Here is a 25,979-nt window from a genome sequence, read left to right on the forward strand (position 1 = left end):
TTTATCTTCATGCCAGCAAGGTCAATGAGAATTCTGAAGTCCTGTGGAAACATTGCTTATTTTTTAATTGCAGATTTGATGCAGAAAATTGTTGGTGCATTTTTTTCCTGCGTTTTTTTTTTTTTTAGAGCTCCAGTTATTAATTTCAGAAAAAAAACGCATGGCACAAAAATGCACCAAAAACACATGCATTTTTGGTGCCTTTTTTGGGCAGAAGGTGCAGAAAAGTTCTGCACCAAATCAGCAGCGTGCGCACATAGCCGAATAGTTGCCACAGTGCACCGCTAGGACCTTTGGTGAGTCACATGACACATGTGATGTCACTAAAGGTCCTGCAACTGCAGAAACTTCAGTGATCGTACAGAACTTGTATGATCACTGAAGTTTTTGATTGAAAGGCTGCGGGTCCCTCAGAGCGTTGGGGAGCTGGATGAGCTGCCCAGTCTGCCCACCAATAAACGCCGGCTCTGAGACACAAGCGGCTCCGCGGCCCTGTACAGTGGCCCCGCACTATATAAGGCACGGGGGCCCACTGAGGGCCCGGAGCCTACCGGGGGATTACCCGCTACCCCGGTGGGCCAGACCGACCCTGGTTATTTCATACAACTTTTCCTGGCTGCAGTTTTGCAGCCAAAGGAGAACTGGAGACACAAGTTCCCATTTCTGATTATTCGCTTTCGGACCAACACTGATCCGATAGTTGTCACCTATGCAATGGAAATGTGAGAAAAGGTGCATCATGAGAACGGGAAAAACTTTCAGCAAACATGGCTGCCTCAGGCATTTTCCTTGTTTAGTGTTGGTCTGTGTGAACCCTAAACAGAAACATGTTTGTTCAAGTCTTGTTTCGGAGAACATACTTTTTTTGTTTTAGTCAATACAATCATGCAAAGCAAATGTGTTACTAAAAAAAAATGTTATAGTAGGAAAAAAAAATAGGTGGGGTGAGATATCTATACAGGTAACTACAGGGGGCTTTGTGACACAGTGCATCAATACACAGTGCATCAATAATGGGGGACTGTAGAGGGGTAATGTGACGCCCTGGACTAGTCAGGTCGTCACAGGGTTCTTCAAAATCTTTCTCTCCCCATGCAGGGCTCAACCCCCATGGTTCTGGGTCCCCATCTTGCAGTACCGCCTCCACCAGCATTCACAAATCCTAGTTATACCACACATCACACCTGTCAGGCACACTAATGGGCTGCTTAAGCTGGAATAGAGCCACCCACCTAGGGGTCAGGCAGGGAGGTGGGAGGTGACAGTTTAGTTCTGTGGTAGCCCTCGAGCAGTGAGGAGCTCGAGGAAGCAGGGAGTTGGAGCTCCCAGGGGAAAGGAGACAAGGTCGCAGATGGTGGTCTGGACCCGGAGGAGTCGGAGACCCAGTCGCGGGAGGTTGTGACTGGGTGCTGGGCTGATCTCTGAGGATAGCCAGCAGCCACAGTTCAACAGCCGGGCTGGGTCCAAAGGCACGACGGGGTACATGGACCCTAGGTCGGGAAGAAGCTTCAAGCAACCTGGCAATTAACCTACGGAGGACAGGGCCTCTATGGACTGTTCCCACCAAGCTCAGAGATCGGGGGCACTAGCGCAACGAGGGGGATAGGGCTTTCCAAGCAAAGCAGCCTACTGAAATCCCAAGCGTGAGCTTCTGAGAGCAAGCTCCTCTTGCTAGCCACAACAGGGAGCGGGGCCCGGAAAGTTCCAAGTTGACGGGCCACAAAGGACACTCTAAAATACGGTGCCACGAGACAGGCCACAGACCACCGAGCGGTACTGCAGGGGACGGGACCCGAACAAGCTTCCCAAGAGGGCAGCGGCACCCAGAGACTTGGTTTACTACGTTGTCAGTGTGGCGCCCTGGACCAGCCAGGGGCCACAGAGAACAACACCTACACACCCCACACTCCCGGTCAGGCACACCGAAGTCAGACACAAACCCTTGTTGCCTTCCTCCAGGGGCTGATGTTCACACCAGGTGGGTGGGCCAGACGGTTGGCCCCGCCCACCGGGGAGTTCACAGTCCTGGAGGCGGGAAAAGCAGACAGATCAGTTTTGAGGTGAAAGAGAAAGGAAGGAAAGTGGTAGTGGAGCAACTATCTGACAGCGTCCGGGTGTGTGGCCCGGACAGATCAGCAAGGTTGGCAGACGGTGGTGACCGTCTGCAGGAGTGGCCTATCGGAGTCTACCGTAAGGACCGTGGACGGGCGATGGCCCGGCGGTACCAGACCGGTACACAAAGAGAAGTCAGCACCATCTGGCAGGGGCTTACGGACCCCGCCAAGGCTAGGAGTCACCGTGAATTTGCCAAATCCGTCAGCGAAGGGAACCTCCTGGGTTTCCCAGCAGTCAAGTCCCGACAGAAGGCAACAGTCCAACCGTGAGAGGGAAACACAGCCACCGCCAAGGCTACCGTTCCCAGGGCCAGAGCCTGCGGGCAAAAGGGGCTCCTCCGGCCCATATCCAAGCTGGGGAGCGGGTTACCGGTGGGAACCCATTGGAACCATTTACCGTACGTAGGTGCAGGGAAAGGCAGTCACCATCAACCTGCCGGGAGAAACAACACCGCAGCCGTCTGTGGGACCCGTCCATCCAGCCGTGTGTTTTACCGAGAACTGTGTCCTCATCATTGGCTGAGTGAGTACCACCGTAGTGGAGGCGCGAAGGCCAAAACCTCGCCCCTGTAGAGGAGGAGCCGAAAAGAGACTGAGGGGGACTGATGGCGTACGGCCGCATGTAGCCAGCGGCTATAAAAGCAGGGACGCCAGGACCCTGCGGCCATCTTGTTCCTGGGAGAGGCCGCCAGCAAGATGTATATGCCGTCCCGTAGCACCGTAGCCCCCGCGTCTGGAACCGCGGCGTGGGTGGAGATCCGGACCGCGCAGCTCCAACAACGGCTGCAGGTCAAGATGCAGCTCCTCTTGGAGGAGTGGGAGGCCGACATGGCAGAGGTTATAGCGACCGTACGAAGACGCGAAGAGGAGGGAGCTTCGGAAGGGAGGGTGAGTGACCCACGCCCCGGTACCCCTAGTGGGTCGGTCATCGTGGCTGCGGGACCCGGTCTGAACCCGCTCGCCCTGCTACCTCTCTCGCTACCCGTATCGGCTGCCGTGACCCCGCCACTAGGCCCGCTACCCCCGCAACCGGTAGCGGTACCCTGCATGTCCGTCCAGGCGGATCGACCTGTAGCCAGAGCCCATGACCGACCGGAAGTGCTGCCCTGGAAAGTACAAAAGCCCGAGCCGGAAGCATTTACAGAGACTCCTCCCGAGCCGGAGCCGACAGGCCGCTCCGTGCAGAAGGCTCAGCGGAGGAAAGCCCCTGTGCCCATCCCCCACACCTCGGCTGAGGTTGCGCCGGGTTGCCGCTGCAAAGCAGCACCCCAGGCCAAGTCACCGCGGGACCTTCCACCCAGATTGCCAGTGGTGGGCAGTGTCCAGAAGGTCTCGCGGGGCCCGACCCGTGCGCCGGAGCTCGCAGCAGCCCTGTATTGGGACAGGGAGCCGACACCGCTGGGCCCGGAGATCGCGGAAAGGGAAAGGAAGAAGGCGGAGTTGGTGGCCAGTACGATCCGGGAGAAAGAGAGCCTCCGCCAAGCAACCTTCCGTGTCCGGGGCCCCCTGTATGAAGGGCAGGTGAGGCGGTTCGATGTCCGCCGGGGCTATGGCTTTATATACGAACCGGGCCTGGAGGCCGAAGTCTTCATAGCCCGGCGGGATGTTAATGCCCACCTGCCAGAGGAGCACCCAGGCAGTGACCTGATGCCGGGCGACCTGGTACAGTACACCCGGCACTGTGGGGAGAGGGGGTGGTTTGCGCTGGATGCCAAGCTGAGGGGCAGCCAGGAGGCCCGGGTGTCCACCGCGTCCCCTCCCCCAGCCGACACCGAAGAGTCGGAGTAAGGGCAGCGGAGTCCCGTTGCAGCTGTCCTCGTTGGGACCACCAGTGTTAAAAGTACCGTTTAAAATGAATGATAAGTGAATGATTACCGAGAAGATTCATCTGATTTGCTGCTTGATTAGAACCGGTCGTTGCCGGCAACTGGTCCCCGTTGGGACCCCCTTTTCAAATTATGCGTAGAAACTACTACGGACAAGCCCGAGAACTAGCAGGGCAACCACAAACTTGTGGCATGTAAATAATGTTGTTGTGGCTTTCACCGTTACCGCCTCCGGAGAGGCAGATTGGAGGAAGGGCCCGCAGTGGAGCAGGCTGGGGCCCAGCCACCACCGGAACCGGTGGCGATCCTCTGGGGGTTTCAGGGGCTCCCCATGGACGTGGGTCCCCTGAAAAGGACAGAACCCGCTCGGGCAACTTGTGCTGGACTGGGGTCAAGGGGTGCTGCCTGTTTGCTTAGGGGCAGCATCAGGGCCAGGTTGCTTGGATGCGAGAGAGCGGAAGCCGTACCGTTACGCAACGTTTATAGTAAGAGTACCTCCCAATGTGGGAAGATGTTATTATAAATGTATTCTGTTTTACCGTATTATCTTTTCCAGTTGTGAAAATAAAACCGGTGATGGACGGGCAGCCCGTGGACAGTCTGCATTTTACTAAGGGGGAATGTGGCGCCCTGGACCAGCCAGGGGCCACAGAGAACAACACCTACACACCCCACACTCCCGGTCAGGCACACCGAAGTCAGACACAAACCCTTGTTGCCTTCCTCCAGGGGCTGATGTTGACACAAGGTGGGTGGGCCAGGCGGTTGGCCCCGCCCACCGTGGAGTTCACAGTCCTGGAGGCGGGAAAAGCAGACAGATCAGTTTTGAGGTGAAAGAGAGAGGAAGGAAAGTGGTGGTGGAGCAACTATCTGACAGCGTCCGGGTGTGTGGCCCGGACAGATCAGCAAGGTTGGCAGACGGTGGTGACCGTCTGCAGGAGTGGCCTATCGGAGTCTACCGTAAGGACCGTGGATGGGCGGTGGCCCGGCCGTACCAGACCGGTACACAAAGAGAAGTCAGCACCATCTGGCAGGGGCTTACGGACCCCGGCAAGGCTAGGAGTCACCGTGAATTTGCCAAATCCGTCAGCGAAGGGAACCTCCTGGGTTAGCCAGCAGCCAAGTCCCGACAGAAGGCAACAGTCCAACCGTGAGAGGGAAACACAGCCACCGCCAAGGCTACCGTTCCCAGGGCCAGAGCCTGCGGGCAAAAGGGGCTCCTCCGGCCCATATCCAAGCTGGGGAGCGGGTTACCAGTGGGAACCCATTGGAACCATTTACCGTACGTAGGTGCAGGGAAAGGCAGTCACCATCAACCTGCCGGGAGAAACAACACCGCAGCCGTCTGTGGGACCCGTCCATCCAGCCGTGTGTTTTACCGAGAACTGTGTCCTCATCATTTCCTGAGTGAGTACCACCGTGCCGTGCGGCAAAGCGCTGCCCCCGCGACCCTGCACCTCACCAGGCCCCGTAACCCGCCTGCCATCCATCCCTACCCCATCACCGGGCCCCGGGACAACCAACCCCCCTACCCACGGAGGGGAGAACTAACAACAAAGCTGCTCCCTGTCACCGCTCCCGGGATCCCCGTCCAGAGCAGCGGTGGTGTCACCAACTTCACCACAACCGTGGGTGGCGTCACGGACAATAACCCAATCCCCACCATCCAATCAAACCCCCTTTCACTCACGGGCGAGGAACGCCGCTCGAGTCCCCGGGATCCGGCCCACCGCTCGAGCCACCACAGAGCAGCGGCAGCAGCAGCCGAACCCGAGCAGTGGGAGAGCGCAGCGTCCCCTCCTCCGCCCGTGACATCAGTGTCTGCTTTTTTGCTGAGTGAGTATCTAATTAACCCCTGCAACCAACGACCCTGCGCTCCCCCTTGCACCACCATCCCAGCCTTTCCCTACCCGTGGAGGGTAACGTCATCTGGCTGCCCCACTCCATCACCTCGGGTACTCCCAAGGGCAGCGGCAGTACTCCCCGTTACCGCACACCATGAGTGGCGTCACAAACTATCTATACCTTTCCCTGTAAATACCCCCCTTCTCCATTTGAGTGTGGCCCCTAGCCCCCAGGTCCGGAGACCCTCGAGCCACGAGTAATTACACCCGGATCTGAGTGGTTCAACCGCTTCAGGGGCAGCACAGTAGCATTTTGTATCCTCTCATCAGAGCACCTGAAAGGCAAATACGTTACGATACGATACCATAATTTCCCCACGGGATCAATAAAGTGTATCACAGCAGCACAACTTAAATAATAACTTGAATCACGTAATTGACAAGACAGTAGAGTTGACAGAAGAACATTATACATTAGATTAGGTCATACACAGTGATAAACGGGTAAATTGAGAAGTAGAAGAAATAAAGAAGTAAACATTCACCTTGATGATTTAACACTAATGTTATTGTTGTACATTCCCATAGCAGTTGGCACAAATGATTTCCTATATTTTTCCTTCTTACACCTCAGAAGGATTAGCCGGTTACTGAAGGTCTCTTCTGTCTTATGAATAGCTCATATAATGGATGTGCATTATTATTCATAATCGCCATACACTTTTTCAGAGTTCTTCTCTCCACTACCTCCTCAAAAGAGTCCAGATTGCAGCCAACAGCGGAGCTTGCCTTCTTCATAAGCTTATTCAGCTTATTAGCATCAGAGACCCGCACACTACCACCCCAGCATATGAGTGCAAAAAAGATGGCACTTGCCACTACCGACTGGTAGAACGTTTCTAACATTTTGCTGCACACATTAAAAGACCTCAGTTTTCTTTGGAAATACAATCTGCTCATTCCCTTCTTATAGACCATCTCTGAGTGGCATCTCCAGTCCAGTTTGCTATCCAGGTGGACCCCCAAATATTTGTAACTCTCCACGTGCTCCACCTCCTGACCAGCAATAGTGATCGGTAAACATTCCATCTTTCTCCTGCTATAGTTGGCCACCAACTCCTTGGTTTTCTTAACATTTAGTTGTAGATAGTTACCATGGCACCAATCCACAAAGTTCGACACCACCCTTCTATATTCCTCTTCACCCTGGTCCCCCCTAATACATCCGACTACCACGGAGTCATCTGAGAATTTTTGAAGGTGGCAAAAATCAGATTTGTATCCCCTCCAAGAAGCCTTTCCATCAAACTTGATGGTTGCTCACTCTCCCCAGTCTCACAAGCTCGTTGCCTTGGAGTAACCCTCGACTCTGCTCTATCCTTCAAGCCGCACATCCAAGCCCTCTTCACCTCATGCAGACTACAACTCAAAAATATCTCCCGTATCCGTGCTTTCCTTAACCAAGAATCAGCAAAAACATTAGTGCATGCCCTCATCATCTCCCGCCTCGACTACTGCAACCTCCTGCTCTCTGTCCTCCCTTCCAAGACCCTTGAACCCCTCCAATCTATCCTAAACTCTGTGGCCCGCTTAATCCACCTCTCCCCTCGATATTCCCCAGCCTCGCGACTCTGCCAATCCCTTCACTGGCTTCCCATCGCCCAACGACTCCAGTTCAAAACATTAACCATGACATACAAAGCCATCCACAACCTGTCTCCTCCTTACATCTGTGACCTAGTCTCCCGGTACCTACCTGCACGCAACCTCAGATCCTCACAAGATCTCCTTCTCTACTCCTCTCTTATCTCCTCTTCTCACAATCGCGTACAAGATTTCTCCCGTGCCTCCTCCATACTCTGGAACGCTCTACCCCAGCACATCAGACTCTCCACTACCGTGGAAAGCTTCAAGAGGAACCTCAAGACCCATCTCTTCCAACAAACCTACAACCTACAATAATCCTTAGTCCAGTAGACCACTGCGCAACCAGCTCTGTCCTCACCTATTGTACCATCACCCATGCCCTATAGAGTCTATAGTATAGACTGTGAGCCCTCGCGGGCAGGGTCCTCTCTCCTCCTATACCAGTCTGTTATGTACTGTTAATGATTGTTGTACGTATACCCTCTTTCACTGTAAAGCGCCATGGAATAAATGGCGCTATAATAATAAATAATAATAATTTATACCGAAAGTCTGATGTATACAGTGTGAATAGAAAGGGCACTAGCACTGTTCCCTGAGGGGCACCTACACTGCTCAATAATCTGCTAGACACAACTGCTCCCATATGTACAAACTGTGGCGGGTCAGATATGTAGTCAGTTATCCAATTTCTCATCCCCTCCTCCACCTTCATATCAATCATCTTTTTGTGTAGTAAGAGTGGCTGCAGGGTGTTAAACGCGCTCGAGAAATCAAAGAACATCGTTCACACAGTGGTTCCGTCATTCTCCAAAAATGAATGTACAGTATGTAACAGAGAAAGAATAGCATCGTCCACTCCAAATCTATGCCGGTAAGCAAACTGTAGTTATGGCACAATATAAACAAATGAGAATCCATAAATACTCCTCCATAACCAGACACATTTGCTTCATCATGACACAAGGAAACATGTATGACAACCCTTATGAAAAGTTTAACGTTGGCCATAATGGTAGTCATGAATAAATATTGTGTTTTAAACGTGCAAATATTTAGCGTGCATTAGTCACACCAGGAAAGAATTGTCAGATATATACTTTGCAACAAAATCACTGATTATACAGCCGGGACTTTAAGGCTATGTGCGGATTTACCGCGGATTTGCTGCAGAAAATGTTTCTAACATTTGTGCAGTCATTCCCCAGCAAAACCTAGGGGTGTAAAAAAATGCTGTGCGCACACTGCGTTTTTTTTATACCTGCGGATTTAGCTGCGGAATTTCCGCTGCGGAATTAATGTGCATGTTACTTCTTTTCCGCAGGTACCTGCGGTTTTTGCCATAGATAATGGTAAAAATCCTCAGGGACCAACCTGCGGAAAAAGCGCGGCAAATCCGCACCAAACCGTGGCAAAACCGCATGTGGATTTTGTTGCGGTTTTGTTGCGGTTGTTTCCTTAAGAAAAAGTCATTTTCTAGTGCGCACATGGCCTAAAGAATTGTAGGTGCAGAAAAATGTCCTCCACTTGATAGCTGACTCAAAGAGATGGTATGTACCCTACAAAAAATGTACACCACGCCACTGGAATAACTTCAAGCCGATCTAGTAATAGATGTAATTATACTCACTTCATTTTGCAGTATATCTAAATCTATTATATAGAAGCCGGGGTGCATGGCGCGATCCAAAGTCATGCACACGCACCGGCATTGAGGTCCTGCGCAGGCGCACTTTGATCTGCCCTGAGCAGGGCAGATCAAAGTATTAGGGGTACTTTGCACATTACGACATCGCTGGTGCGATGTCGGTGGGGTCAAATCTAAAGTGACGCACATCCGGCGTCGCTGTTGATATCGGAGTTTGTAAATCGCAAAAGCGTCGAAATCGTATCATCGGTGTAGCGTCGGTCATTTCCATAATTTTGGAAGGACCGATGTTACGATGTTGTTCCTCGTTCCTGTGGCAGCACACATCGCTGTGTGTGAAGCCGCAGGAGCAAGGAACATATCCTTACCTGCGTCCACCGGCAATGCGGAAAGAAGGAGGTGGGCGGGATGTTTACGTCCCGCTCATCTCCGCCCCTCCGCTTCTATTGGCCGCCTGCCGTGTGACGTTGCTGTGACGCCGCACGACCCGCCCCCTTAGGAAGGAGGCGGGTCGCCGGCCAGAGCGACGTCGCAGGGCAGGTAAGTGCATGTGAAGCTGCCGTAGCGATAATGTTCGCTACGTAAGCTATCACAAGATATCGCAGCTGCATCGGGGGCGGGTACTATCGCGCTTGGCATCACAAGCATCGGCTTGCGATGTCGTAGTGTGCAAAGTATCCCTTATAGTGCTCCTACGCAGGACCTTAATGCCGGCGGGTGTGAATAATGTAGGACGCGTCATGCACCCCGGCTTCAGAAGAAGGAGGTTGAAGATGGCCGAAAGAGGAGGCGCCACACCCGGAGAACGGAGATGCCCATCTGCACTGAACCGACCGTTTAATAAGTATTATAAAGTCATTTTTACGTTCTACACAGCGGCCTGGGCTCTTACATACAGCATGTTAGAATGCTGTATATAAGAGCCCACTGGTGGTGGCCGCAGCTTATAGTCACCAAATCTGGTGACAAGTTCCCTTTAACCAGCTTATGTATCAGTTAGGCTGGAATCACACGAACGTATGAAAAAATGGTCCCATTCTCATCCAGGAGAGTAGGACAATTTTTTCTCACTTGTCATCCGTGTGCTCTCAGGGTGCTGTCAGCGTGCAATACGTTTCATTCTCAGCAGCTATTAGTCATTTACAGGACCATTTACAGTGTTTTGTGCTACATAATAGTAATGTATCCATAAAAACGTACGTCACTAGGATGGTCCGTGTGTCCGTGTGACGTCCGTTTTTGTCTTGCACATACATTGACTTGAAGAAAAAACAAAAAGCCAGCACTAAATGTGCACTTCACCACTAAACATTCCAAACTGTACTTATTATAAAAATTGAGATTTTTGGCAAAAAATTGCAATTTCTTGAGCTGCCTCGCCACGTCACGGCAAATCTCATTTGAGGCAGTCCTACACTAAAATATTTTATAAAATGTGCCATACGGCCTCACATATGAATAGTAGAACTGCTCTTAGCAGTACTCACCTGGTCTATTTCAATCCCGTACCCATGACTGAGTCATGGCTGTGGGCGCGACAGGTCCAAGCAAATGCTGCATGAAGTAAATAGCCTGTGGACAAGGCCTGATGACTCAATGTGAACAGTCACCAACCGCCAAAATCTAGACAGATGACTTGTATTGGCGAGTCTTGGATGTTTTTGGCAGCAAATTGCAGCATGTTGTGACTTTTCTCGCATACAGAATCTGGATGAGAAAAAAGCTGACCAACTGCTCTGCCTTATTGACTAACAAATTAAGATTTTCTCGCATTGCACTTGTTCGATTCATATTCTTGTTTGAGCGTACCCCTAATATGATTTCAGTGATGAGAGAGAGAGTGGGGGAGAGATATGGAGATAGGGAAAGAGCTAGAGAGGGAGAGTGGCACAGAGGGAGAGGAGGAGAGCAGCAAAGTGGAAGAGAGGGTGAGTGGGAGAGAGGGGGAGGTAGAGAGAGGGAGGGAGAGTGGGAGAGAGGGTGAGTGGAAGAGAGGGTGAGTGGGAGAGAGGGGGAGGTAGAGAGAGGGAGGGAGAGTGGAAGAGAGGGTGAGTGGGAGAGAGGGGGAGGTAGAGAGATGGGGGGAGAGAGGGAGAGTGGGAGAGAGGGGGAGGTAAAGAGAGGGAGGCATAGTGGAAGAGAGGGTGAGTGGGAGAGAGAGGGAGGGAGAGTGGGAGAGAGGGTGAGGTAGAGAGAGGGAGGGAGAGAGGGTGAGTGGGAGAGAGGGGGAGGTAGAGAGAGGGAGGCATAGTGGAAGAGAGGGTGAGTGGGAGAGAGGGAGAGAGAGTGGGAGAGAGGGTGAGTGGGAGAGAGGAGAGGTAGAGAGAGGGAGAGAGGGTGAGTGGGAGAGAGGGGGAGGTAGAGAGAGGGAGGCATAGTGGAAGAGAGGGTGAGTGGGAGAGAGAGGGAGGGAGAGTGGAAGAGAGGGGAAGTGGGAGAGAGGGAGAGAGAGAGGGAGGGAGAGAGGGAGAGAGAGAGGGAGGGAGAGAGGGTGAGTGGGAGAGAGGGGGAAGTAGAGAGATGGGGGGATGTCACGCTCCCCGGGTCCCCTGCTCTGCTCCCCGGCTCACCTGCCACGCTCCCCGGCACCCCTGCCTCGCTCCCCGGTTCTTCGGTCCGGTCTCCGCCGTTCCCCGCTCTCCAGCCTCCATTGCCTGCGCTTCCCAGGCGTCCTGGTCCCCGCTCCCGGCGCCCGTCGGCTTCTCAGCCCCAGCTCGGCTCTGCTGCTTCCTCCTCACCGCTTCCTGCTCTGGCTTCTGGCACCCGGGCCGCGCGCATGCGCATTAGGGCGCGCGCGCGGTCATTGACCCTTTCTTAAAGGGCCAGCGTCCACTGACAGGAAGTGAGGCACGCAGGTACAGGGTATGGAGGGGTTTGGTGTCCAGGTGGGCGGGGCCTGTTCTTCGTGTTTCCCAGGCTGGGAGTCAGGTCTCCTTGTGTTCCTGTGAGATGCTCACCTCTCTCTCTTCTAGAGCCGATCCTGCCTTGCCATCCGGTCCTGCTGAATCCCGAACCCCGAACGCTGTCTATCTGCCATCCTGACAGTCCGTACCATCTCTGATCCCTGCGGTGACCCGTCATCTCGCTCCAACGGTTCCGGACTCCGCCTGACATCATCTCGGCTTGCGAACCTGAGCTCCGTCACCCGGACTACCATCAGTGACTCCGTGGTCCCAGGGACTTCACCATTCTACTCTGTTGCACGGACTGTCCTGCTACCTGTAGTGCTCCAGCTACCGGACCCCTTATCATCATCAAGGAGTTCGGCCCAGTGGATCCACCTCCTGGGTCTGCCCGTCCACCTGGCCCTAACAGGAGAGAGCGGGTGGGTGGGAGAGAGGGGGAGGTAGAGAAAGGGAGGGTGAGTGGGTGAGTGGGAGAGAGGGGGAGGTAGAGAGATGGGGGAGAGAGGGTGAGTGGGAGAGAGGGGGAGGTAGAGAGAGGGAGGCATAGTGGAAGAGAGGGTGAGTGGGAGAGAGAGGGAGGGAGACAATTCTTTATCTATTGCATTTCATCTGAATAGGTGCAGATCTCTGCAACCTGCAGGGTTTTTTGTCTATTTAAACCAATTGTAACTATAATCAATTGTTAATATTCATTTAGTGGGCTTCCCAAAGGAAGTCTGTAAAGAGAACTTGACACCTCCAAAAATGCTATTTACCTGTCGATACAATCTGTAGGTAAACAGAACTTAAATCATTCCTGGATGGCTTGGAGCTGCAGCCACAGGGAGAAAATTAGGTTTTATTCTCCCTGCAGCCACTTGCTTTCAGTCACCAGAGCAGTGCAGAGAGATGTTACAGTCTCCACTTATTACACAGTGAGGACATGTAATCACTCCTCCTGCACATTAACTGACATCCCGCTCAGCACACACACATAAACTGCATACATATTGCAGAGCTGGTTATCAATCAATGTGCAGGTTGGAGTGATCACAGCCACAATCACTGTAAAATGAGCCGTGACTGTAAGCGCTCCATGCTCCGTCTTCATGGCTGCAAGGGAGGAGCTGCAGGGAGAATCAAACTTCCTTTTTTCACTGTAGCTGCTGCTCCAGACATGATTTAATCACTACTGACCTACAGATTAACCCTATAGCTGAAGGCAAATAGCATTTTTGGAGAACACAGGTTCCATTTATGTATATATAGTTCTAATATATGTCAGACGGGCCCAAAACTGAAAAGGATTAAGTTGACATCTATTTTATTATAATAATCACTGTGCAGTCTTTAATATATCTATCCTGATGACAATTTATTGGTAGTACTTATGATAATTGGAGTGTGATTACACTAATAATCAGTGACATTGCTGCGACTGGCCTAATAAGCAATCATATATTCTGTTAATCTGACTGGTTAAGCAAGGTTAATCATACAGTCATGGCCAAAAGTGCTGTCACACTTTAAAATTGTTCCTGAAAATGAAGTATTTCTCTGAGAAAAGTATTGCATTTACACACATTTTGTTATACGCAAGTTTATTTCCTTTGAGCGTATTGGAACACAAAAAAAATCCCAAAAAACTGAGATTAAAAAAAAGGCAAATTGGACATTATTTGACAAAAAACCTCCAAAATTGTAGTCATCTTTCCAAAATTGTAGGTAAACAACTTTGTTTCAGGCATGTGATACTCATTAAAGCTCACCTGCGGCAAATAACAGGTGTGGGGCAATATGAAAATCACACCTGAAACCAGATAAAAAGCGGAGAAGGTGTCTCAATCTTTGTATTATTAATAATAATAATAATAATGTTTATTTCTATAGCGCCAACACATTCCGCAGCGCTTTACAATTCAGAGGGGACATGTACAGACAATATGAGACTATACAGTGCCTACAAGTAGTATTCAACCCCCTGCAGATTTAGCAGGTTTGATAAGATGCAAATAAGTTAGAGCCTGCAAACTTCAAACAAGAGCAGGATTTATTAACCCCTTCAGCCCCCGGGCACTTTCCGTTTTTGCGTTTTTGTTTTTTGCTCCTTTTCTTCCAAGAGCCGTAACTTTTTTATTATTCCGTCAATCTTGCCATATGAGGGCTTGTTTTTTGCGGGACGAGTTGTACTTTTAAATGAAATCATAAGTTTTACCATATAGTGTACTGGAAAACGGCAAAAAAATTCCAAGTGCGGAAAAATTGCAAAAAAAGTGGGATCGTACAATAGTTTTTGGGATATTTTATTCACGGTGTTCACTATATGGTAAAACTGATGTGTGGGTGTGATGCCTCAGGTCGGTGCGAGTTTGTAGACACCAAACATGTATAGGTTTACTTGTATCTAAGGGGTTAAAAAAAATTCACAAGTTTGTCCAATAAAAGTGGCGCACGTTTTGCGCCATTTTCCGAAACACGTAGAGTTCTTATTTTTTGGGATCTATGGCTCAGTGATGGCTTATTTTTTGCGTCTCGAGCTGACGTTTATAATGGTACCATTTTTGCGCAGATGCTACGTTTTGATCGCCTGTTATTGCATTTTGCGCAAAACTTGCGGCGACCAAAAAACGTGATTTTGGCGTTTGGAATTTTTTTGCCACTACGCCGTTTACCAATCAGAATAATTGATTTTATATTTTGATAGATCGGGCATTTCTGAACGCGGCGATACCAAATATGTGTATATTTATTTATTTTTTAACCCTTTAATTTTCAATGGGGGGAAAGGGGGGTGATTTGAACTTTTAGGTTTTTTGTTTTTTTTTATTTTTTAAAACTTTTTTTTTACTTTTTTTTTTTATTTTACTAGTCCCCCTAGGGGGCTATAGCAATCAGCAATCCGATCGCTGATCGCTATCTGCTGATCACAGCAATACCGCTGTAATCAGCAGATTCACTCACTTTGGTTTTCCCTCTGCTCTCGGCCGAGGGAAAATGAAAGTGAAAGATCATAGCAGCAGGCGTCATCACATGACCCTGTGCTACGATGGCAACCACCGATAGTCACGTGATAACACACGTGACTTCCGGTGGGGGCGGCGGTAAGTAACAAACATGGCCGCGCGCATTTAAATCTTGCTGCCAGACTTTGGCAGCAAGATTTAAGGGGTTAATGGCCGCGGGTGGAAGCGATTCCACCCGCGGCTAGCAGGCACACATGTCAGCTGTTGAAAACAGCTGATATGTGTGCCGATCCACGCCGCCTGCCCGCGGCAGGGGGCGGGGCTTAACGGGACACGATCCTGGACGGATAGATCCGTCCAAGGTCGTGAAGGGGTTAACAGATGCATAAATCTTACAAACCAACAAGTTATGTTGCTCAGTTAAATTTTAATAAATTTTCAACATAAAAGTGTGGGTAAATTATTATTCAACCCCTAGGTTTAATATTTTGTGGAATAACCCTTGTTTGCAATTACAGCTAATAATCGTCTTTTATAAGACCTGATCAGGCCGGCACAGGTCTCTGGAGTTATCTTGGCCCACTCCTCCATGCAGATCTTCTCCAAGTTATCTAGGTTCTTTGGGTGTCTCATGTGGACTTTAATCTTGAGCTCCTTCCACAAGTTTTCAATTGAGTTAAGGTCAGGAGACTGACTAGGCCACTGCAACACCTTGATTTTTTCCCTCTTGAACCAGGCCTTGGTTTTCTTGGCTGTGTGCTTTGGGTCGTTGTCTTGTTGGAAGATGAAATGACGACCCATCTTAAGATCCTTGATGGAGGAGCGGAGGTTCTTGGCCAAAATCTCCAGGTAGGCCGTGCTATCCATCTTCCCATGGATGCGGACCAGATGGCCAGGCCCCTTGGCTGAGAAACAGCCCCACAGCATGATGCTGCCACCACCATGCTTGACTGTAGGGATGGTATTCTTGGGGTCGTATGCAGTGCCATCCAGTCTCCAAATGTCACGTGTGTGGTTGGCACCAAAGATCTCGATCTTGGTCTCATCAGACCAGAGAACCTTGAACCAGTCTGTCTCAGAGTCCTCCAAGTGTTCATGAGCTAACTGTAGACGAGCCTTGACATGACGCTTTGAAAATAAAGGTACCTTACGGGCTCGTCTGGAACGGAGACCATTGCGGTGGAGTACGTTACTTATGGTATTGACTGAAACCAATGTCCCCACTGCCATGAGATCTTCCCGGAGATCCTTCCTTGTTGTCCTTGGTTTAGCCTTGACTCTTTGGACAAGCCTGGCCTTGGCACGGGTGGAAACTTTCAAAGGCTGTCCAGGCCGTGGAAGGCTAACAGTAGTTCCATAAGCCTTCCACTTCCGGATGATGCTCCCAACAGTGGAGACAGGTAGGCCCAACTCCTTGGAAAGGGTTTTGTACCCCTTGCCAGCCTTGTGACCCTCCACGATCTTGTCTCTGATGGCCTTGGAATGCTCCTTTGTCTTTCCCATGTTGACCAAGTATGAGTGCTGTTCACAAGTTTGGGGAGGGTCTTAATTAGTCAGAAAAGGCTGGAAAAAGAGATAATTAATCCAAACATGTGAAGCTCATTGTTCTTTGTGCCTGAAATACTTCTTAATACTTTAGGGGAACCAAACAGAATTCTGGTGGTTTGAGGGGTTGAATAATAAATGACCCTCTGAATAAACTTTTCACAATTTAAAAAAAAAAAAAAAGAAATAACATTCTTTTTTGCTGCATTTCACACTTCCAGGCTGATCTACAGTCCAAATGTCACAATGCCAAGTTAATTCCGAATGTGTAAACCTGCTAAATCTGCAGGGGGTTGAATACTACTTGTAGGCACTGTACAATTAACAAAATTAAGATACCAGGAGGAGTGAGGGCCCTGCTTGTACGTTTGCAGTCTATAAGGAAATAAGGGAGGTACAAAAGGTGGATGGGGGAGAAACGCTTGTCATATATGGTCCAGCCATCGATTTAATAGGGGATTCAAAACCAGCTGCGTGGACCGGTTGCCAGCCAGAATTTATACAGGTACAGATTGTAAAAAAGTACATGGAGAGGAATGGAATCAGAAGATACAGGGGGCAAGAATTGGAAGTACAGTTTTTGTTATGAAGGGCAGAAAGGGACTAGATTAGATCAGATCGATGATAGGCTAGTTTAAAGAAATGCGTTTTTAAGGCCTGCTCAAAGGTACGGCTGTTGGAAATTAATTGGATTGCTCTTGCTCTTTGTGGGCCAAGTTGTACTTTTGAATGAAACCATTAATTTTGCCATTTAGTGTACTGGAAAATGGGAAACAAAATTCCAAGTGCTGTGAAATTGTAAAAAAATGTGCAATTCCACTATTGATTTTTTTTTTTAACCATGTTCACTATATGGTAAAACTGACCTGGTATTATGATTCTATAGGTCAGTACAAAATGTAGAAACCAAACACGTAACGTTTTCTTTCAATATACTGTATATAGTGAAAAAAAATCAGAAGTTTGTAAAAAATAATGTCACTTTGGCGCCATTTTTTGAGAACTGTAATGTTTTTATTTTTCAAGATCTGGGGCTAAGTAATGGCTTAATTTTTTGTGTCCTAAGCTGATGTTTTTACTGATACCATTTTTGGGTACATGAGATGTTTTGATCGCCCTTTATTGCATTTTTTTTCCATTTTGCGGCTGTAAAAAAACAATTCTGGCATTATTTTTCATTATGCTGTTTACTGATTGGATTAATTTATTTTATTTATTTATTTTGATATTTCTGAACTCAGTGATACCAAATATGTGATTTTTTTAAAGGGGTGATTAGAACTTCAGTGTTCTTTTTTATTTTTTTAATATTTTTAAAAACTTTCTTTTTTTACTCTTTCTTCTCTACTGAAGCTGCGATCATCTGGTTGCTTGTGTTGTACAGCTCAGGGCATTGGCATTGCTCTGCGCAGAAGAAATGATGATCTCCAGTAAACGCCGGCTGGCATGACAAGCCATCGGCGACCTGGATCACGTCACAGAATCGCTGATGGGAGCAGGAAATGGCGCACTCCCCGCGGGTGCATGGTAAATGGGAGGTTTGAATGGAAGCTCTGACGGGACCACTGAATGGGCAGAGGAACGCAGTGGGAAAGTGGCCTAAGGAAAGCCTGAAAACATGCACTGTTGGTGGCTCCTGAGGACTGGAGCTGGGGAACCCTGCACTAAAACTATACGAGGATTCAGTGGCAGACATAGACAGACGAGGCCACTATGCACGAACAATATATGGGACCCTTTCCGTCCAAAAGCTCATCCTGCTTTGGCGTTAGTAGCGGCCTCCTTACCTTTGGGGCCATGTATGCAGCTTCACAAGTTGCACTAATGGTGTGACCGGCCCATGAGGATTAAGCTTTGTGATGTCATTGTTGGATTTTCATCCTTAAAAGTAAAATATGAAGACAATTAGTTGACCCACTTTCTTAGTCCTCCTTCATTTCTTTTGGCACTGTTGTAACTCATGCCAAAGATGCTCTGTGCACATTATAGGATTATTCCTAAAACAATAAGTTATCTCCCATGCATAGAATAGGTGATAGCTTCCTGACCACTGGGGATCCGACCATAGGACCCCAAATTTCAGAAAAAGCCGACTATAGTTCTCTGCCATTTTGAGGACGTCCTCTGACAATTAAGGGAGCGGAGGTCGGTCGTGCATTTCTGCCATATTAAAGATGGGTCTCTCTGGTTCAATGGGTATCTGAGACAGGCAATAACTTACTATTTGAGAAGATCACTTTAAAGGGAACCTGTCACCAGATTTGGGGCCTATAAGCTGCGGCCACCACCAATGGGCTCTTATATACAGCATTCTAACATGCTGTATATAAGAGCCCAGGCCGCTGTGTAGAACGTAAAAATAACTTTATAATACTTACCTAAATGGTCGCTGCGGTGAAGTGTGGTCATATGGGTGTCTTCGTTCTCCGGTGCCGGCGCCTCCTCTTTCTGCCATCTTCGTCCTCCTGAAGCCTGTGTGCATGACGCGTCCTACATCATCCACACTCGCCGGCATTGAGGTCTGCGCAGGAGCACTACGATACTTTGATCTGCCCTGCTCAGGGCAGATCAAAGTGCGCCTGCGCAGGACCTCAATGCCGGCGCGTGTGCATGACGTAGGACGCGTCATGAACACAGGTAACAGAAGAAGGATGACAAGGATGTCCGAAAGAGGAGGCGCCGGCATCGGAGAACAGAGACGCCCATATGTCCCAACTCCACCGCAGCGACTGTTTAGCTAAGTATTATAAAGTGATTTTTATGTTCTACAGCGGCCTGGGCTCTTATATACAGCATGTTAGAATACTGTATATAAGAGCCCACTGGTGGTGGCCGCAGCTTATATGCTGAAACACCAGTGACAGGTTCTCTTTAAGATGAACCTTTTATAGTAGTGGACAACCTTTTTAGGCTATGTTCACATAGTGCATCTTTTCTAATCACAAAGATGCAGCGTTTTTGGCCCCAAAAACACACCCATGGCAAAAACGTATAAAAAAAACATACGTTTTTGCCGCATTTTTATAACATTTTGACCAAAGTGTTTTTTTTAAGTCAAATCTATTGACTGGAAGGGCCCAAAAACACTGAATAAATGCAAAAAGAATTGACACGCTGCATCTTCAAAAATGCAGCCAAGATGCAGCCAAAAAAAGATGCCCAGTGTGGACAGCAAATTAGAAATCTCATAGGCTTTGCTGGAAGAAGGAAATGCATGCATTTTGGTGCATATTTGTGACCTCAAAAACGCACTAAAAACACAATAAAAGATGCAGTGTGTGAGTATAGCCTTAAGGTCAGTTTCAGAACACCATCATACGGGTGCAGCCGGTCCTGATCCGACCATGGATCTGATGTTCCAAATTGGCGGCATCATAAATTCCCTATGTGCATGAAATGGATGTAGGGAATTTTGCATATTACTTTTGTCTGAAATTGGGCTTATTCTACTTACATAGTGACGGAAGGGAGCACTGGCTCTTCTAACCTTGATCAAAAGTTCAATGTCATCTGCAAACATCTGATATACAAGGTTAAGCAAACAGAAGATGCTGGAGCAGATGTCATAAACTGCATTATCAATTACCACATACTGCATGTATTATAGCAGCAATGCAAGTGTATGAAAAGCAGCTTGTGGCTGACATCTAGCGCCGATAGTAAGAAGTACAAGTCACTGTGACTATTATGTGTCATCTTATAGTGACATTATGATTTCTATGTCTTCACCCAACCTGTAAAGCTTCTCATTGATGTCTTCAGATTTCCTGTGGCTCATCCTCTTTCTTGTTTAACCTTATATATATATATATATATATATATAATTGCCTTATTCTGTCTGTTTGTCTTGCTCCAAAATGACGTAATTACCGTGACAACCGTCACATTGGCCGCTCGGCTCTGCCTGGTCACGCCCCCCACACTGTGCCCGCTCGGCCACGCCCCCCACACACTGTGCCCGCTCGGCCACGCCCCCCACACACTTTGCCCCTCTCTGCCACGCCCCCCCCCACACATTGGGCATCTATACACCTCCCCCCCAGGACTACTCCTCCTATTTATCCTCCTCTCCCCCCAGGACTACTACTCCTATTATCCTCCTCTCCCCCCAGGACTACTCCTCCTATTATCCTCCTCTCCCCCCAGGACTACTCCTCCTATTATCCTCCTCTCCCCCCAGGACTACTCCTCCTATTATCCTCCTCTCCCCCCAGGACTACTACTCCTATTATCCTTCTCTCCCCCTCAGGACTACTCCACCTATTACACACCTCCCCCCCAGGACTACTCCACCTATTAGACACCTCCCCCCAGGACTACATATCCTATTATCCTCCTCTCCCTCCAGGACTACTCCTCCTATTATCCTCCTCTCCCCCAGGACTACTCCTCCTATTATACTCCTCTCTCCCCAGGACTACTCCTCCTATTATACTCCTCTCTCCACAGGACTACTCCTCCTATTATACTCCTCTCTCCCCAGGACTACTCCTCCTATTATACTCCTCTCTCCCCAGGACTACTCCCCCTATTATACACCTCCCCCCCAGGACTACTCATCCTATTATCCTCCTCTCCCTCCAGGACTACTCCTCCTATTATACTCCTCTCTCCACAGGACTACTCCTCCTATTATACTCCTCTCTCCCCAGGACTACTCCTCCTATTATACTCCTCTCTCCCCAGGACTACTCCTCCTATTATACTCCTCACCTCCAGGACTACTCCTCCTATTATACACCTCCCCCCCAGGACTACTCATCCTATTATCCTCCTCTCCCTCCAGGACTACTCCTCCTATTATACTCCTCTCTCCCCAGGACTACTCCTCTTATTATACTCCTCTCTCCCCAGGACTATTCCTCTTATTATCCTCCTCTCTCCCCAGGACTATTCCTCTTATTATCCTCCTCTCTCCCCAGGAATACTCCTCCTATTATACTCCTCTCCCCCCAGGACTACTCCTCCTATTATACTCCTCTCCCCCCAGGACTACTCCTCCAACACAAACACACTGCACAAAACATACCTCCCCCAAAACACACACACACACACACTCACACAAACCGCACAACACACACAGCACCACACACACAACGCTGCAGACACACAGCTCTCCAGAAACAACGCAACACACATACAACACCGCTCTAACCCCCCCCCACCCCACCCAGACAACACCCAGAACATTTACAGCGCCCTACACAAACACTGGCAACTACGCACAACAACATCTATATATATATATATATATATATATATATATATATATATATATATATATATATATATATATATATAAAACAGAAATCATACATTAACTACACAATAAATTCTAGAATACCCGATGCGTTAGAATCGGGCCACCTTCTAGTCTTTCGTAATGGAGCAAAGTATTGTGGGGTGCGTTAAATCTTCATAAAGCATCACACTACTCTATTTTGTGTATTTTCCTTGCCACTAACAATTTTAGACGTAAGTGTGATCTATTCATTTACTCCAAATATGTGCCATATAAAGAATTGTAGCTAAGCAATCACCAAGGGTACTTTACACATAAAACTTTTTTTTTTTTAGCTTTTCCAGTTTTAGTAACCATTCCCCCAACATATAAAACAATAACCAAGTCCTTTTACTTACATTTGCCAAATTTCGAGAATTTGGCACAAATGTTGTAATTTTTTTTTTCTTTACAATAACTTGGTGACAAAGTTATATAATTTATGAATGTGGACAAATATATTCAGGAAAATAACAATGCCTTGGCAGATGGCCATATTATTAACCAGATCGATATAATGTTCATATTGCGTTCATGCTTTATCTCTGCAAGGCTGTGTGCGCACGGTGCGTTTTTGGTGCAGATTGTGGCCCTAATCTGCAAGTCATTCTTTATGCCAGGAAAGTCAATGAGAATCTTGAGTTTTGTGCGCACCTTGCTTATTTTTTCCTTGCAGAGTCGGTGCAGAAAATAATCTGCAGCATGTCAATTACTGAGTTTTTTCCTGGATTTTTTAGCCCTTTCACCCATTGACTACAATAAGTAAAACGCATGGCACAAAAACACACGCATGCATTTTTTTGTTACATTTTTCTACCAGAAGGTGCAGATCTGACGTTTTCCCCAAATCTGCAGCGCGTGCACATAGCCTAATGTAGAATTCCAGCTATAGTCATTTCCATACACACATTTTTCCACTAGATGGCGATGACGGTAAAAACCATCTGAGTATAAGTGAATTTTAACACGTGTGATTGTTTTTCTTCAAGTTTTTACAGAAGCATTACATATATAAAGGCCAGAAAAATGTAACCTGATGATGATGATGATTATTATTATTAATAATATATTGTTTTTATTGTTTTATTATTATAATTACTTAATTATTAATATTATTAGCATTATTATTATCATATTATCATATTGTTATATTATTATTAATAAATAATATATTGTTGTTTTATTATTCTATTATTATCATTATTATTATTATTATTATTATTAATAATAAAAGATAATAATATATTATTTTTTTTGTTCTATCATTATTAATAGTAGTAGTATTAATAATGATAGAACAATAAAAACAATATATTATTATTGTCTTTTATTATTGTAGTAATAATAATAATAATAATAATAATAATACTGGAGGCGGACACCCAGACGCAGTCTACTATGTCTGTGTGTCCGCCTTCAGAAAGCGTATACGCCCGAAAATGGTGCACAACAGAGCACACGGTGACTTTGTCTGCACCATTATAGTCAATGGCCCCATCGGCGTCTGAAACACGTTTTGCAGGGGGGTTTGGACAGAAGCCCCGACGGGACCACTGAACAGGAAGAGAAATGCAGTGGGAAAGCGGCCTTAGGCCATGTGCGCACTTTGCGTTTTTTCATGCGCATCCGCAGTGTTTTGAGCTGCAGCGTTTTAATGCAAAATTGCATGCGTTTTGATTTCCAGGCAAAGTGTATAGGAAATACGGCTTTCTTGGCACACTATGCTTAAAAAAACGCTGCGTTTTTGGTGTAAAAAATTTGTCAAAATTTCTGCGTTGGAAGAAGCAACATGTCAATTGTTTTTGCCATTTTGGCAGCGTTTTGCTAATATTGAAGTCAATGAGAAATATCAAAACGCATCCTAAATCAAATTCCTAGCGTTTTACATGCTTTTTTGATGCTAAATGCATGCTTTTTTGACATAATCAAAGCATGCGTTTTTGGCATTATAGTGAGGTCATGACTTTCCTTTTGCCCTCACATCCAGCCCGACTTTAAAAAAAGAGTCAAACAATAATTTAACGTTATTTTATACATAAATATTAAATCATAATAATCTTTAATTTAAAATGAGCTATTTTGTGTATGATTTAAAGCATGATTTTTTAAATCATTTTTTTTTACATTTTTTTCATAGTGTTTGAATGTTTAAACTTTATTTAGTTGTGTATTTGTATTGAAAACGCATCTGACGTTAAGCACAGAATATGCATGTAAAACGTGGTCAAAACGCGGCAAAAACGCTAGAAAAACGCATGCGTATTTCCGGCGTTTTTGTGGTCAAAACCAAATTTGACATTGACACATTCTGCCAGAGGATGCGTTCATTTCTGCAAGGTACTGGACGCAACGTGCGCACATGGCCTTAGGTTCACAATCTACTGACATTAGTCTGGGCTAAGATTTGATTCATGTTCCCCCCTCTGATGCCACAGTGGATTTATCTATACGGCTCAGATTGAAGTCTTTGGGGTCACAGCCATAAAAGATCTTAAAATGCCTTGATGTTTTAAATAGGGCCAATCTTCAATGTCCCTAGCATCCAGTGTGTCCCTGATGTCTTCTGTAATCAAATTGCAATGCACACAATGTCAAACCCACATAGATTTTAGAACATGCCCAGGACACATAATATAAAAAATAGGTGGTATTGCACGTATTGTAGTCAGTGATCCTAAATTATTTCTTTCAAAAGGTAGAGGCTCTAACAATATTACTACAAGCCACACAATCACCATATGGGTAACATCCCAATTTGTGCCCCTTTGCAATGAACATCATAGGTGGTCCAACCACATAATGCCTCCTTTCTTGATCCATGGCAAATCCAACTGACACAGTGATAGAGATCCATCGGTCTTTAAAGAGAACCATCAGGAGTTTCATATATAAAGTAAAGCCAGTGCAATACTGGCGCTGGGATGCTGAATGTAAGCATTGCTTCAGTTCTGAGATTGGAGGTTTTATTACAGAAATATCTGCAAGTAAAGTTCCAGCAATGCACTGCTATTTGATTGATAGGTGCAACAGGGGCTGGAATATGTGGGTCGGGTCTTGCTATCTATTCCCGCCCCTGTTTACTTGCCTGGCTTTCCTCCCATGTCGCTGTCATAGACATTAATTCCGGCACAGGCAAACAGACAGGGGCGGGAATAGATAGCAAGACCCGACCCACATATTCCAGCCCCTGTTGCACCTGTCAATCAAATACCAGTGCATTGCTGGAAATTTACTTGCACATATTTCTGAAATAAAATATCCAATCTCAGAACAAAAGCTCTGCTTACATTCAGCATCCTAGTGCCAATATAGCACTGGCTTTACTTTACATATGGTTCTCTTTAATATAACCCATGGTCTGAACAATATTTTGCAGACAGTTTCCAATGGCTTTTGTAAATACATTTAGTTCTAACCTTATAGCTCTTCTCATTGCTTCTTGAAGGGATCAGTAAGTGATCACGTTGAGTTGCTTTGCATCTCCTCCAGCCAATTTTTTTTTTCTCCAGCAAGATCCACTTTGAATAAACCTTTCTTTTGCTGTTCGAATCTTTGATTAGAGGAGCAGATTTGTTTCATTCTGGGGTGGCTTTTACAGGGGATTTAGTGAGAGTTGATGTTGCATGATAGGGCATGTTCCTTTTTTTTTTTTTTTTTTTTTTTTTTTTAACCTACTGACAAGACCATGTTTTTCAATGTGTTTTGTGTAGGATCAGATGACATACGGAAGTGCTTCTGTGTGCCATCCATGCCCGTATGTCCATTACGTTACTATGGAACATGGCCTATTCTGTTCCGTAAAATGCGGACAGTGACACGATACAAGTCAGTGGGTCCGCAAAATGCCCGGAAGCCACATAGAAGCACTTCCATGTGGCTTCCGTCTATCGGTGCCCGCAGTCTATGTCCCTCTGCCCTGACCATCCCCGCAGCAGCTGACACAGCAGTGTGTGAGCAGCTGCCGGGATGACGATCGCTGCTGTCAGGATTCTAGCTCAGATTATTACTTGCTGTGATGATCTCCGCTGAACTCATGATGTCAGCGCTCGTTGCTGACTTCCATGCCCGCCACATTTTCACATCAAGTCTCACGGGCGGCCCCAGACTGACTAGCGGTGACGTCATGGATTTCCGCAATACTTTGCATGAGAACGTGGCAGCCATGGAATTCAGTGACGAGCACTCACGTCAGGAGTGCAGCAGTGTTCATCACCACAGGTAATGTA

The 25,979-nt window shown here is 47.3% G+C and overlaps 1 protein-coding gene across 2 annotated transcripts in view; it reads right to left on the minus strand.

The window, feature by feature from the left end:
* The window catches only part of DHCR7 (7-dehydrocholesterol reductase), a 150,871-nt gene that overhangs the window by 46,602 nt on the left and 78,290 nt on the right, over positions 1–25,979 (minus strand). Inside the window, exon 3 of one of the 2 annotated variants that reach the window (XM_075326631.1) lies at positions 18,260–18,353. The exons of the other annotated variant lie outside the window; for it this stretch is intronic. The gene's annotated coding sequence lies outside the window, so the exon portion shown is untranslated. The remainder of the gene's footprint in view (positions 1–18,259; positions 18,354–25,979) is intronic. 2 annotated transcript variants of the gene reach the window in all.

Source organism: Anomaloglossus baeobatrachus, chromosome 10, assembly GCF_048569485.1.
Source record: "Anomaloglossus baeobatrachus isolate aAnoBae1 chromosome 10, aAnoBae1.hap1, whole genome shotgun sequence".
Lineage (NCBI taxonomy): Eukaryota > Metazoa > Chordata > Amphibia > Anura > Aromobatidae > Anomaloglossus > Anomaloglossus baeobatrachus.